The following is a 12,586-nucleotide window of genomic DNA, read 5'->3' on the forward strand; positions in this document are numbered from 1 at the left end:
TAGAGTTGGCACATTCGATTTACGAATGGATTTATGATTTTTAATTGAACATGCGACCGATCGACGCGCGACGCCTCAAGTTCCAAACTCGTATCGCGTAATCAACTTGCAAAAGGATTAATGAATCTGTCTATTGAAGTGAGAAATTCGTGAGCTCACAAAAATAAGAGATATCTGCTAGTATAGTATAATGTAATGTTGTGACTATACAATCTGATACATTGAGTAATTTACTTCTATTTTGGGGAGAGGCTTGAAAGAAAGTCGTTTGATTTCTTTGATTAGCGATCACTTGAGTGATTTATATGTTACTTTATAGTGTATATGATCGGGGCGACCCACCCACAGTGGATACGGAAAAGACTTCATTTTGAATTAAAACAAAAATATCAAAATGGAAATAAAATGTAGCTTATAACATTCTCCACATATCAAACATTAATATGTAGTTGGAATCACCTTAATCCGTTAAATATTTTAGAAGATAATGAGGAACAAACATTGCCAATTTTTGGAAAAAAATGAAAAAAGTATCTATAACATTCTTTACAAATAAAACAATAATCTGAAATTTAATTCACCTAAATCCGTTTATTATTTTAGGAGATAATGAGGAACAAACATTGAAAATTTTTCAAAAACCTAATTTAAAGAGATTTCAACTTTGTTTTGTAATATTTATGGACATTTTACGAAAAGAATTGATATTCTTTTCATGTTGACTTTTTCAATTCATGACCTAAATATTTCATTTTTCCCCTTACAAGTATTTTCAATCAATATTATACACTTTGTGCTTGGTTATTGCCCAATGCTTCATTAAAAAAAAAATAAATCCCAAACAATGACGTCGTCGTCGTCGACTATTCATTCATCGACCAATTTCATGTCAGAGTCTCTACTATGATATCGAAATGTCTGTCCAACATTAATTTATCACGTTTCCATTCAATTGACGTTATAAATAGAAAAATAATTACTGACTTTTAAGTGATGTTGAGGCACACTTTAAATCGATTAATTTATTTCTGTTTTGTTGCCACATTTAATTTTTAATTGATCTCAATCGACATAGAAAATAATTTGTATTGTATTGAGTTTTATTTTTTTTTTTTTGTGTTAATAGAAATGGTTATGTTTGTTTAGACACTTTAATGATTTAACGGTTTAAATATTGCTCTTATTTTAAGTTTTTGTTTGTTTTGTTGTTGTTTGATTAATTGATTTGTTAAGATAACAATAGATTTATTGCATTTTTTTTTTGTTTCTTGAAATGCAACTCAATCAATTTGAGACAGTTTTGAAACTGGATCTGAAGACCTTATAAGTCTTCAATATAGATTTCAATTGAGGTTATCGTAGATTTGTAACTAAACCGAGTTTATGTTTAATTGACAAAAACTTAAGCAATTTGTGTGCTACCCTACAAACAATTTTGCTTCTATAAAGCTTTATAGAAGCAAAATTGTTAGTTCGGTATTGTTCCAATTTTAATGTTAAGATGGAAATGCAGGCATTATTTTAAAAGCAATAAAGTTTCATTTTTTTTAACAACAATAATTATAATCTTTGTATTAATATAAAAAAAAATTAGTTTCGGTTGGTCACTGTGGTGTATACGTAACCTTTTTTAATTTTTTTTTTTTTTTTGCTTTGCTTAACAATTGACCTTTGTAGACCAATTTCTGAATGAAAGACGTCTTCTGTCTCAGACTGTGATTTATAGTGGATACTGCTATCTCAATAAACCTTGTCTGCTTGGAACAACCTTTAGTCTGAAGCCCATAAGAAATTTAATTTAAAAAAAACCTAAACTCAAAGAAAAACTTTGTGTAATGTAGGCTCACATTGTTTTTTTTTTTTTTGCTTTTGAAAGGGTTTTAACTTCTGCTCTTTGTCACCAAAAATTGCAATATCTCCATAAATTGTATTTATTAGTACCTAGCGAAAAATTTAATTGCTCCCCATTAAATAAGACCACCTTTTATTTACTTAGAAATAAAATCACAGCTGCATATCAAAGTATTGGAAACCCTATAACTTTGAATAGTAGAAGCATAATAAACCTTGACCTAGGCTACCTACTTTTTATATTTTACAAACCACATAAAAATTAAAAATTAATAAACAATTTCTAATGTGTACAACTGTGCTTTTTTAAACAGAAACACCATGGTAAATCTGTTCAATTACCATTTTACTTGGTCTATCATCTTTAGCAACATAATTAAAGCTTCTGAATTACACTTTTCCTTTTAATATGATTTATTTGTGCAAAACAAAAGATAAATCAAATATTCAAAAATATTCTAACGATCTATTTACACGTTAATTAAAATGTTCCACACAATATTTTGCACGCACCTGCAGTAAAAGGTAAAGCTGCTAATCCTGTAAAGCTTTTTACAAGTGATTTCCTGTGGAATTTGATAACCAATCTGAAACTAACCCTTTAGTATTCCTAAGCCCTCTTTGAGAGAATCAGAACAATTTTTGTCCAGTCTTGTTCAGAATTCCGCTTTGATAACTTTAAAGGATGTACATATTCAAGACTGTTCCATTTCTGTTACTATTAACAAACATACTTTCTCTCAACATTAAACTTAAAGAACTTATTAAAAAAATTCATACCAAAAGTGATGCAGCTACAGTTTATTTTATCGGATTCGATGAACAATTCTTAGATGAATTTTTGAAAACTGAAAAATTTATACCAATATCGATTTTTGACTCTAATTTTACCGTAAAATTTAGGCAGTCTAACAATGTTATCATCGTTTTTGAAGTACCCAATCGGTATCACAATTGTTCAATAGTTTTGAAAAACCTCTTCCAAAACCTTCAAGTTCGAAAGTTTGTTATAATTTCCGCTAAAACTCTAAACAGTTTAAAACAATACTTTGACTTCTTTGCGAAAAATAAGTTCACAAGAATTTTCGGCACAGTTGGAAACATATCAGCTTATGCATACCTGCCGTTTGCCGAAAAACAAATTCAAAAACTTGTTGATCACCGACTTCCAGATGCTTTAAAAGATCTTAATGGTTTTGCTATTCGAACAACTCTTCAAATGAACATGCCCAGAGCATTTTGGTATACAAATGATAAAGGACAAAAACATATTGGCGGACGTTTTGGGCAAATATTTTTACAACTCTTGAAAAGGCATAATGCAACTTTTAAAGAAGTGATTTTGAAAAATTCAAATTATTTCAACATGGAAGCTATTGTCAGAGCAATGTTAAAAAATAAAATCTATATAAGTGTGAATGCATGTTTCAAACAAAAAAATCTAGACTTTAGTTATCCAGTTAAAGTTGAATACCTTGTGATTATGGTGCCTTTGAATGGTTTTATTTCACCACACGAATATTTTCAGCGACCATTTTCATCAGCAGTATGGTTGTGCATTGGATGCTTGATTATCTATATCGCAGTTGCTAAGATAATTCTTGATAAAATAACAACTTCAAATTTGAATATTTGGTCTAGTATAAGTGATGCCTATTTAACTTTGTTGAACTTATCCACCGAAAAACCAATTAATTCTTACTACCGCTTCTATTTTTTGGTGTTTCTATTTGCATTTATAATTGGAAGATTGTTTGGAACATTTTTTCAATCGTTTTTAACAGTGTTCATTAAAATAAAACAGTTCGATAATATTCAAGACCTCGTGGATAAACGTATTCCTTTAATGATTCGTGATATGACTTGGAACCACTTAAGAAAATATTTTTTTCCAAAAGGCTTGGAAAAGATAATAGTACCAACTTCTTCCTCAATTTTTGTTCCACAAGTTATGCTTACGCTTCGGAACTAGATAAATGCCAGTTTTTTATAAACTTTCAAACTTTATATGGAAAGTGTTTATTTCGCAGAGCTAGAGAATCCATCACAAGTTATCACATTGGTTATTTGCTGCCGCATCACTCTCCTTTCAAAGAAATTTTAAATAATTTGATCATAGAAGTAAGTGAGACTGGTTTAATTCAGAAGTGGGATTCAGATGTTGTTTATCAAGCAAAAGCAAGACGTTTGGAATTAAAAATGCAGAAAGGTAAAATTGATGATGGAGATTCTCCTATTCCACTGGGATTTAACCATTTGGAGTTTGCTTGGAGAATTTTGGCTAGTGGATTGACTATTTCAACAGTGGTTCTTGTAATGGAATTTACTTTTGTAACTGGTAGAAGAATTCTATCAAATTTGATTGTAATTTTCAAGTTCACTTTTACATTGAAAAAATTGTATAATAAAACTTTAAATAAATCAGTTTGATTACACGGTGTAACACTCAAAATATACGCGGGCGGAGACCTATCAGGTTTTGTAGAGCTAGTCGCACTGAATACGAAACGGTATTTGAAAATCCCCTAACACCCCCAAAATCTGGAGTTACGGGCAAAAAACGGTTTTTTGGACCTTCACCCATTGAAAAAATTCTAGCTTCGACATATTTTTACCCATTTTCGATTTTTTTACAGTTTCTGATAGAAGATAAATATACCTTTTTAACAATGTATAAAACATGTAACTCGGTTAAACCACTTAGAATTTATAAGATGTCAAAGTTCAAAAATTCAATTTTTTTTGTCATTTGCCGAACTTCGGCATCAATTTAAAGTATATGTTTTCAAAACAACATGCTATTTAAAAAATATATTCTAAAACTATATCTATTTCCCAATTGATCGAGGTATTTTTTATGAAAATCACTTCAAAATTGGCTTAGAAAAAAAAATTTTTCGATTTCAACCCAGATACAGAAATTCGAACTTTTAGGTATAGAACAAAAACCTTGTTTCGGCACGTAGTAGGATAAGTTGGGCGCCAGGATTTGGTGAAGGGTTTTTGTAGAGGAGCTCAATACAAACATTTTTTTCTTTTGGAGGGGGGTCTATCTCCCCCCGTTTAGGTGGGAGGGGCATTTTTCTAAAAAAAAATTATCAAAATAAAAAAAAAAATATTAAAAAACAACGGCAACACTTACAGTAATAAATGATACCATTTCCAAAAGGCAAAATTGTGCATTTGATTCTAATTTTTAAATCAATATAATATTACCAATAGTTTTTGAAATAATCGATTTCAAAGTTAAAAATAGGGGAACAAAATTTTTTAAAACTCATTTTATACTATTTTTGTCCAGACTGTGAATTTTAGTAAATAAATTACTTAGACAGAAAACTGCCTTAATTAATTCCTTATCGAACAGTGAAAACTATATGTTTCTATGTCTTCTAGTTTTTGATAAAATTGAAAATTAAAAACAAATAAAAACAAAAAATATTTTGAAAAAAGAAAAATCTGATAAAATAATTTTTCAATTTTTCCAAAAACTAGAAGACATAGAAACATATAGTTTTCACGGTTCGATAAGGAATCAATTGGGGCAGTTTTCTGTGTGAGAAATTTTTTTTACTAAAATTCACAGTCTGGACAAAAGTAGTATAAAATGAGTTTTAAAAAATTTTTTTCCCCTATTTTTAACTTTGAAATCGATTATTTCAAAAACTATTAGTTATATTATATTGATTTAAAAATTAGAATCAAATACACAATTTTGCCTTTTGAAAATGGTATCATTTATTACTGTAAGTGTTGCCATTGTTTTTTAATAATTTTTTTTATTTTGATAATTTTTTTTTAGAAAAATGCCCCTCCCACCTAAACGGGGGGAGATAGACCCCCCTCCCAAAGAAAAAAATGTTTGTATTGAGCTCCTCTACAAAAACCCTTCACCAAATCCTGGCGCCCAACTTATCCTACTACGTGCCGAAACAAGGTTTTTGTTCTATACCTAAAAGTTCGAATTTCTGTATCTGGGTTGAAATCGAAAAATTTTTTTTTCTAAGCCAATTTTGAAGTGATTTTCATAAAAAATACCTCGATCAATTGGGAAATAGATATAGTTTTAGAATATATTTTTTAAATAGCATGTTGTTTTGAAAACATATACTTTAAATTGATGCCGAAGTTCGGCAAATGACAAAAAAAATTGAATTTTTGAACTTTGACATCTTAAAAATTCTAAGTGGTTTAACCGAGTTACATGTTTTATACATTGTTAAAAAGGTATATTTATCTTCTATCAGAAACTGTAAAAAAATCGAAAATGGGTAAAAAATTGTCGAAGCTAGAATTTTTTCAATGGGTGAAGGTCCAAAAAACCGTTTTTTGCCCGTAACTCCAGATTTTGGGGGTGTTAGGGGATTTTCAAATACCGTTTCGTATTCAGTGCGACTAGCTCTACAAAACCTGATAGGTCTCCGCCCGCGTATATTTTAAAACCTCATTTTTGTAACACCGTGTTATTAATAAACTTTGGACTGTACATATTTATGTATTCTTTTCTTAAAAAGAAAATTTTGAAATTGTTAAAATGGTTGGAAACATTAGGTATTTTGCAATGCGAGCGTCTGCTAGTTTATAATGAGAAATAGCTGTCAAGGATAAAAGTTGTAAATGGGCACTTTCATTTTTGAGCGGAAATTTAGTAGACGAGTACATCGAGTTATTAGATTTTTTCTACCTAAGTTTCTGAAATTGCTAGTCCCAAACTTTTCTGAACCTACCCAATGTATAATGAAAAGTTCATTAATTCGACTGGCATGAAAAATATAATTAAAAAAAAACAACTAACGTCAAAAAAGATTCTACGAAATTAGAAATCTTTATGCTTTTCAAAAGATAACACGGTGCGACACTGAAAATACACCCGGCAAATTAAATAGTGTAGGCTGTTCGTATGGTCGAATAATGCATAAAAATATTTTTGTTATATTTTTGGAAGCCTCCATTTTATTTTTATTTACAAAAAACCGTTTTTACTGACTTTACGAAGTAATCTATCAATATCTCAGTCATCTTTTTAACAATTCTCAATGTGTTATATGTTTTTGGAAATAGGGTTCTCAGACCTTTTAAATGATGTATAGAAGTCTATTGTTTAAATAAATTAAGTGCATGTTTTTATCACATAAATCTTGAAAAAGTGATTTTTTCTTCAATTTTTTCAACTTTACCCATTTCTTATTGCACAAGAAAACAAACAAAGAAATAAAGTTAGGTTATATTCTGAAAGAATATATATGTTTAGCCACAAATTGGTGTATTGTTTTATTGAATGTGACCAAAACTTCGGAATCTATGCTACTTTTTCGTAACTAGAAAATATGGCAAATCATGATGTGTATTGCAAGGTGGACAATAGGGTGCTCGTTATTTTAAAATAATTAGAATTTGTATGCTCCTAAGATCTTATATGGTTGGAAATAAACTAAAAAAAATATTCCCCAAGTTTCAAGTCTCTAATTTAATTCTAACCCATGCCGCCAAGCGGTTGAAGTTTCTTATGGGAATAACATAGTGTTTCTTGGACCTTGTTCGATCAATTTTAAATTGCAGGCAAACCATTTGTTCAAAAAATTTAAAACTTTACAGACTCAAACTTTATAAGTGTAGAAATCATGTGAACATTTTTTAGATTTGTAATTGTTATAATTTTATAGTCCGTTCAATTTAGACATTCGAGGTTACATTAATTCCCAGCAAGCTGAAATTTGGTAGGATTGTTGGAAATTATAATTGTTCAAAAATTTGACTGAAACTTCAAAAGTTCTCTTGAACAAATTAAATATCTGTTTACTGTCTATAAGTGAATTTACTAAAAATTTGTACTTTTTGCTTATACGTTTCAAAAAGTACAGAAATCTACTGGGCACTTTTGAGCAACTTTGAACAAAATTAGGAATTTTTATATTTTCAAGCGATGATTATTCAAAAATTGGACCAAAATGTCAAAATCTCTTTCGAACAAATTAATATTCAATGTCTATTATTTCACCTACATATAATTTGTACTTTTTTTCCACTTCCCAATTCACAGCACTTTTGAGCAATTTCTTCTGAAATTTTGATGTTTTTCAAGAGATTTCTATTCAAAAAAAGAAAAAATCAAACTTAAAAACCTGTATCGAGCAGATTGAAGATATACTTTTTATTTTTATCTTCAATTTCGTCGAAGCAGAGTATGCATTTATTACTTCTGTTTCCTAAGCTTCGGAAACCTTCTGAGCAAACAAATTGAAAATTGAAAAAAGTACATTCATATAAAATTTAGTTTATAGCAAAAAGTTGTATGCGGTCTTCAGACTTTTAGGATCCATTTTGTACATTTTCCTATGAAAGCTTTGCTACTAAAGTGCCTTGGCCAAAAATAGTGATTGGGATTCATCGTTTAGTTTATTCCATACCTCATTTTTCTGAAACGGTTTCAAGTTACTCTAGTTCTTGCTACTTGCAAATTTGCAGAAAAATATGTAAATTACAAAAGTAATAAAATAACTTTTAACCGTTATACATAAAATATTGGACTTTAACTAGATCCAGGTGAAACCTAATAACCAATTTTTTAATAAAGAAAGTCTCAAAGCAAGCTACCAGTTTTTTATTATGTTAATTACAAAAAGATCTATTACATTCTTCTACTAGTTTTCACCAAAAAAAAAAAAGCAAACCAAAACAACAATAAAACTCGGCACACACAAAATAATTTATAACTCCAATTCATGTAAAACCACAAAATTTACAATAATTATTTCTACACCATCAAATGCCCCCAGTGTTTATGGTTTACACGAGTAGTTTTTAAAGAAAAAATATATTACTGCCTTCATTTTTAACTATCGAAAAAGACACTATAAAAGAGACGACACAACATCAGCGAAAAACATTTGCTTCATCACCAACAAATTACCAATTAGTGTTAACTACTGGAGAAACCAAATAATAATCAACACTATACACAAGTCGCTGTTTAGTCTTGAGCGCAATATAAAGCTCATCACAATGTTACATCGAGTCAGAGAGTCAAAAGAGCCTCTTTAACTAGCTTCTTCGAAATCACAATAAATTACCATCTTTGCAAAGCGGGTAGTGCACCTCTTAGGAAGTTGAGGAAGGTATAATTTCTTCATCGTTCGGTTCGGTTGAATTGGCTTGGATGGCATCAAATTACGAATGCGCAGTAAAACAACGCGTCAACAAGTGGTGAAGTCAACTCCTTTTGCAGCATAAATATGCAAATTGTTTGGAAAAACTTGATAATAAGACAAAAAAGAAAAACATTGAACATCATCAGAATAAAGACAATCACAAGAGATAAAACTTGAAGGAAAAATCATTGATTTATGTCCATTTTGATCCTTTCGACAAATATGCAAATCTTCTTCGTAGAGTTTTTGATTGACAACAAGAGTCTTGAAGAAGCAGCTTGTTGCTGCTCTCACACGTATGTCATCGCAAAGGCGCTTCCTTTTCGAATGACTTTTTCGAAACGAAGAAAACTTTTATAAGCACATTGCTTCTGCTTCGCCATTCCATAGTCAAGTCATGACATTAAATCAATGAAAATATTATCAATTATTTTGTCAGGCTAACGATCTTTACGATTGCAATTTGTTGCAACTCGTCTCAAGGCTGTGTATACGATTCGTACTTATTTGAGAGTACCTATCTTACTAGTTGCTGCTTCTTTTGTTGATGTTGAAACTTGAGAGTGAAGGTATACATGTTACCTAAAGATTTCTTAAAGGTGCACTCATGGACTTCCTGTATCTTTTGGAGGACAGCACCTGGTAGATACAAGGGAATTGGTAGAAACAATCGTAAAATCGATCATCAACATCGTAAATATGTGAGATGATGATTATTGTGCTGTCTTGTGGCTATATGCAATTCATCATTCATCATCATCAAGTGAAATAACACTACAGGCATGTTAGGTTACTCGATGAAAACATTCAGGAAATGGATTTTTGATGGAAGGTTTATATCTATAAGGAATTCTTAAGGCATCTTTATACTAACTAAGCAACTATTTTGCAACTTATGCATGCTTTAAACTGGTCCCGTTGATACCATTTGCAAATAAGAAACCTAGTCAAGATAAGTAATGAAATGGCGGAGTGAGTTATTCACTCCGCCTTATCTTAAACTTACTTAAACCGTTTTCAAAGAAATATCTTATTAGTTGAATGAGACGAGCAACTGTTTTGAAACTGTTTTGAAACTGTTTTGCAATTTTTCTTGGTTTCGAACTTGCTTGATTCGGTATAAGTTCGTTGGTGGTTCGGTAGTGGATTGGTAGTAGTTCGGCGAATAAGTAACTAAGCAACTATTTTGCAACTTATCCATGCTTTAAACTGGTCCCGTTGATACCATTTGCAAATAAGAAACCTAGTCAAGATAAGTAATGAAATGGCGGAGTGAGTTATTCACTCCGCCTTATCTTAAACTTACTTAAACCGTTTTCAAAGAAATATCTTATTAGTTGAATGAGACGAGCAACTGTTTTGAAACTGTTTTGCAATTTTTCTTGATTTCGAACTTGCTTGATTCGGTATAAGTTCGTTGGTGGTTCGGCGGTAGTTCGGTAGTGGATTGGTAGTAGTTCGGCGAATAAGTAATTGATCGTGGTCCGCCATTCAAAAAGCCCAGAACTTCTACCTTCCTGAGGTTAAAGACGTTAAGAATAAGTTTGCTTTTTTCAATAAATCAACTTTACAAAAAATTCAAAACAAAAAGCACTTCATTATTTATTGATTTTTGTCTAAATTTTACTTGAAAATATAAAAAAAATTAAAACAAAATATGCAAAAAACTGACGAAAAATCGCACAATCCTTGCAAACCCGTCGAAGAAATCCCAAGTTCTGTTTCCCCTTTAAAATCTTCTTCATTGGGCGGCAAAAAAATTATAAAGTTACAAAAGGAAAATCCAATTCTTCGTATTCAAGGTGGTGGAACGTTTGTTCGTGATGTTTGGGATATATTGGCCCAAGCGGCTGAAGAAATTGAGAGCTTGTACGAAGATCGCTTCCGCAATGACAGTTCAAATACAAGAGAAGCATCAAATGTCAATCAAACTTGTGAAATGTCAGCGCCAGTCTCAAGTTATCAGTCAATTTCTGAACAAAATTATTCTGGATCAGAAGTTTTGAGTGATGAAGATGATTATCCAATGACTACGAGAGACACATTCAATACTTGCAATGGAAGAAGGTGTGTTGAAGACTCTTCAACAAATAGAAACAATAATGGAACTTATTATGATACTTGTCCTTCAATTCGAGAATTTTACGAAAGGTCTTTAAATAGACTTGAAAGCTCTAAAAAATCAACAAATCAACCAACAACTGATTCTCGAACAAATCCTTGCAAACGGAATATAACTTTTTCTTCACCAATAACATCCACAAGGGAGTTTGATTGCCCTCAAACGTACAATATTCCAAATAGATCTGCAACATTTCACCCTGATTCAGAGTTTGTGTCAAGTAAAATTGGGCGAGAATGTCGTGCACCTTGTTTGGGGAATTATACCGAAACACCAGTCGGTAGAAATATCAATGAAAGAACTTTTGATAGCAGTCGAAGATTTGATCAATTTCGTTGCCCACAGAATGAAACTTATAATTCCAATCAAACAAATCAAAATTGTAGAATTTGTTCAAGATCTCGTGGAAATCAAACCTTCGATATGGAAGATCAAAGTCATATTCCTACAAACAGAACTGTCTCAAACGGGACATTTATCTTGAACAAAACAGAAGTCGATGATACTGCTTTCGAACCACATCCAGCATTAGCTTCAACACCAAAGCGAGGCTTAAAAACACCACCATTTAGAAACTATACAGATCCTTCTGTGGATTATTCAAGTTCAAAAGCCAATCAATCATGCCCATCTAATTCAAGATCAACCAATTCTTCACTCCCAAAGGTTGTTAGAAACGATACGAAACCCTCTCGAATTCAAAGACGTGTGAATGAAACCTTTGAAAATCCAAAATGGACGTCTTCTAACCAAAACAAAACTCTGCCTTAAGGCTTTTTATTACCCTTGATGTATTTTATGTAAATGAACTTGTTTGTAAAAAAAAAAAAAAACTAAACTAACGGTTAAATTTATTTTCTTCTTTTTTCAATGTTCAAAGTTAAATCTTTGCGAAAATCCTCTACCTTCTGCCTCTATGTATTCATTGGAAATGATAGTGCCTTCATTGTAGCCTTCAATCAGTGATAACTTTGATGCTTCACACAAAAGCCGATCCCTCTTTGGTTCGGTACAACGACCGACCTACTGCTAAAAGGTTTTTTTTTTTTCTTCTATTTTTGTTATTGTCTATTTTGCTTTTAGCAAAGAGGAATACGTAAGACATGAGTTTCCCTCATGGGCTTCCTGCTGCTGCTGCTGCACTGACTACCTACCTACTCTCTCACGAAACATGCACAGGCACAGCAAATTCCTTTAAGCTAAAAAGCTGTGCTTGCCTCAATGCGCTGCCTGTGTCCAGTGCAGGCCAGAGCAATAATTGTTATGCCCGGTTATTGATTGCTTTAATTCGATTCGAATTGGTGAGAGATCAAGCGCGCGGTCCATTGGCATAATACACTGTAACGTTTATATGCAAATTTGTAGTACCTACTAGTCCAAGGCACAACAACGTCCAGTCTCATGATGGAACTCTCTCAGTTCATATGCAAAGAGATATACCAGATAATAGGTGGCAATAATCGGA

At 31.5% G+C, this 12,586-nt stretch overlaps 1 protein-coding gene across 2 annotated transcripts in view; it reads left to right on the forward strand.

Annotated features, from left to right (window-relative positions):
• LOC129912616 (uncharacterized) overlaps positions 1-12,586 on the forward strand; it is a 108,531-nt gene that overhangs the window by 62,291 nt on the left and 33,654 nt on the right. Inside the window, exon 1 of one of the 2 annotated variants that reach the window (XM_055990923.1) lies at positions 12,011-12,157. The exons of the other annotated variant lie outside the window; for it this stretch is intronic. The gene's annotated coding sequence lies outside the window, so the exon portion shown is untranslated. Of the gene's footprint in view, positions 1-12,010; positions 12,158-12,586 lie in introns of those variants that run through there. 2 annotated transcript variants of the gene reach the window in all.

This window comes from Episyrphus balteatus, chromosome 2 (assembly GCF_945859705.1).
Source record: "Episyrphus balteatus chromosome 2, idEpiBalt1.1, whole genome shotgun sequence".
Classification (NCBI taxonomy): domain Eukaryota; kingdom Metazoa; phylum Arthropoda; class Insecta; order Diptera; family Syrphidae; genus Episyrphus; species Episyrphus balteatus.